At 34.4% G+C, this 3,596-nt stretch overlaps 1 long non-coding RNA gene across 1 annotated transcript; it reads right to left on the bottom strand.

The window, feature by feature from the left end:
* Positions 1 to 380: 380 nt before the first annotated feature.
* Positions 381 to 2,279, bottom strand: LOC140700263 (uncharacterized). The gene is made up of 2 exons (XR_012078640.1): positions 2,232 to 2,279; positions 381 to 970 (listed from the first exon to the last, which is right to left on the bottom strand). It is a non-coding gene; the product is annotated as an uncharacterized lncRNA (long non-coding RNA).
* Between the last annotated feature and the right edge of the window lie 1,317 nt (positions 2,280 to 3,596).

Genomic DNA, 3,596 nt, shown 5'->3' with positions numbered 1-3,596 from the left:
TGGAAGAGAGAGGGAAGTCTTTCTAATAGTGGCATTGCCAATAAACTCTGGAAGCTCTTCTCCTAAAGCCTTGTAGGTCACGAAGAGATAGGTCGCAGAATGTATCCTGTCTCAAAAGAATAGAGCGGCCTCTCATTTATTTGTTCTGATGGATACTGCTTGATGGTTTAAAAATCCTTAAAAGCTCTTATCTTAAAAGTCAACACAATAGGTTCACAAAGCATAATCTTATCCATTGCATAGGGATTGATGAGACGCTACCAAGATTTCCTTAAATAAATTTTAAAAAGAGGGAGAGGGGAAACCATTTGTATTGTTTGAAGATTAATGGCTTGCTTGTTTAGGGGTGAAGCAAAAGGTTAACCTCTTACACAGTTAAGTGACACAAAAACATTGTACTATTATGTGTTGTAGCAGTGGAGTTACATGTTTTCTAGCAAATTTTTTCCATTTGGGTCGAAGCTTGAAAGCTCTGAAAAGCCCTTGTACCGCATTTCTAAAATTATACATTGAACAGCTGCAATAATTTTTCTCAGTGAGAACATATGCTCTCTTTTTGAAATTTAATTGTATGAATATCTTCATGCACTATATAAGCACATGTATTTCTATACTGATACATGCTGGATTAGGTCATATGTAGCAGGCACTATTGCTTGCCTAATAGCTGTTTCTCTCTGCTTCTGTGCAAATAGAAACACAGTTTTATTCAGAGGTCCACCTTTCAGAAATAGGGAGTCCATCCAAAGTCTTAGGGCAGATCTGAGACTTCGGATGGGATCAAAACCAGTCCTGGACATTCCATAGACCCTGCTGTCCTCTGATGTGGGGGCAGGCTTCTGGGACACGTTTCCTTGTTTTGAAAAATAAACACAAACCGTGGACATCGTTATGACTGCCTGTGATGCCTGAAGTTTTGACCATCATCTTGCGGCCCTGGGGAGAGACAGCCAAGAACGAAGCTCACATCCTGGGGAGGACAGAGCAGAAAGACAAAAGGTACATTTCTTTGAAAACATAATTTATCCCTGGAATTAATCAAATGGGGCCAACCATACTTTAACACTTTTTGTCACATGAAATAATACATATACTCATTGTTTAAGCTAGTTAAGGCATCGTTGTCCATTAACTAGCTCTGGAGGCATCCTTCCTATCATATCTTAGGTGCTCTTCTAAAGCAGTCTTTTCCCGCTTAGCCCTATTCCAAATTAACCTGTGTGAACAACCTCCAGTGTGTCATCTGTGTTTTTCTCCACGTACACTTGATCACATACAAGCACTTAGAAATACATATATACGCCTATATGTGTACAGATTCATACACAGTGGCACTGTGATTCACAGATTCACCAGCAATGCATGAAAGAAACTTCTCCCAGAAACTCACCAGCACTAGTTTTCACTTTCTAAAATTCTTTCAATTTGATAGGTGCGATATGATGGCTCATTTTTACTCTAATTTGTATCTTCCTCTCTGCTAGGAAGTTTCAGCACATTTTCTATGCTTGTTAGCTGTTTGCATTTGTTCCTCTGTAAACAGTACATCCTTAACTTCTGCCAATTTGTTGTCACTGTATGACTTGTCCTTTTACTTGTGAGTTTGAAAGAGATCTTTACATAATATAAATGACAGTTCTTTGCCATCTGTGTTGCAAATATTATTATAAAATCAATCCCTTGTCTGTGGGTACCTTTCCTAAACATAAATTTTAAATTGGCAAATTTTCTTTTCTAGCTTCTAGGTTTACAGGTAATATTAAGAATATGGTTTTACCTTACTTTCATGCCTAGCTGTATTGTACATATAAGCCTGTTTTTCACTTTAAAACCTCAGTTTGTTTTAAAATCCTGCCAATCCGGTCAAAAATTCATTGTATTAAAAATATTTCAACTCATAGAAGCAAAAACTAGAATGGAGGTGGCCCGAGCTGGAGGCAGGTGGAAATAGGGGGCTATGATTTAAAGGGTATAGTTTCAGTCAATCAGGATGAAAAATTTCTAGAGATCCACTGCACAAAGATGTGCATATACACTTAAATTTTTGTTAAGAGAGTGAAGTTCATGTTATGTGTTTCTTACCACAATAAAAATATATTTTCCCTAATTTTAAGGGGAAAAATAACGATGTCTCTTATTACAATCCAGGAGACACCCAAGTAATTTTCACAGAGAGAAAAATATGCTAATTAAACAGTGAAAACAGGAATAAGTAAATAATATATATATACATGTTTTAGACTCTGTTCTTTTCTTTCTTTCCCATTGTCTTCACCAATTTTTAAACGTTTTACGAAGGTTCACGGTTATCTTGTATTCAAACTGCCAGAAAATTACCTTTAGATTAACATAAAAGGAAAGCAAGAACATTTCAAAATGTGGACATAGTCAATGTGCAGAACAGACTGAAATATGTAGACAATACTGCCTCCTCCCCTCCTCTTCTGATGGGTGTATGCAAGGCAAACTATTTTGGGTTCACCCAAACAAGACAGATGGTTCAAATCTATTACACATCATCATGCTCTCTCTGACCGAAACTATTGTGTCAGGTAAATGGTGTGTCTTCGCTTGAAGCCATAATGTTGAAATATCACCTCTTTTAGTCCATTTATTTGTATGTTTTGGGGTGAGAAAGCCATCTGAAAAGTGGTGCAACATTTGAAGGGCTATTACGGCTAAGTTGTACAGACGCTGTAAGAGGGAACTCTGAATTCCACTAGGTGTTCTTGAAGAGCTTTAATTATTTTATGCTGTACATTTATGTCTTTATCAGGAATTTATTTTTATATATGGCATAAGAAAATTCAATTTTATTCCAATTTTATTCTAGTTGAGCTAGCATCATTTATTAAACATCCTATTTATTTTAGGTATTAAATATATATTAAGTTTTTATATGGAGTCATATCTAGATCTGTATTCTCAATTCTGTTTCACAAATCTTTTTATCTATTCCTATGACAAAATCATATCTATTAGAGTGATTTTTTAGTATGTTCTAATATCTATTAATACTTCTCCCCCTCACTATTCTTTTATTATATTTTTTATTTTTTAATTTTGTCTGTTCTCAGAAATCTATTCTTCTACATAAAATTTTTAATAATTTTATATCCAATTCTCATACCTTATGGAAAATCTGCTATGATGTTTAGGGGAGTTGCATTAAATGTACATGTCAATTTTGTGAGAATAAGAAGGTATGACATTAAATTTTCCAACCAAGTACATGAGAAATCTTCCAGTTTGCTCAGATCTTGTTCTATGGCCTACCATGTTTTTTTACAGTCTACTTAAAACAGGTCCTGGCCTTACTTGTTAAATATGTTCCCTAATACTTCATTGTTCTAGTTACTATCATAAATTAATTGTTGGTTTTAAGTTTTAATTTTTAGATAGAGAAAAACTTGATTTCTGTAAATTTGTCTTATATCCAGTCAATTTACAAAATTATCCTATTAACCCAATACATCATTTTACTAGAGTTTCTTAGACTCTCTGGGTACATCTTTATACTAACAAAAAGAGTTAATTCTATTTATTTTTAATGTTTACTGCAATTATTTTATTATTCTTCTCTTACCGCATTACCT

The sequence above is a fragment of the Vicugna pacos genome, chromosome 2 (genome assembly GCF_048564905.1).
Source record: "Vicugna pacos chromosome 2, VicPac4, whole genome shotgun sequence".
Classification (NCBI taxonomy): Eukaryota; Metazoa; Chordata; class Mammalia; order Artiodactyla; family Camelidae; genus Vicugna; species Vicugna pacos.
The sequence above is the reverse complement of the archived record's forward strand: the minus strand, read 5'-3'. Positions and strand labels throughout refer to the sequence as shown.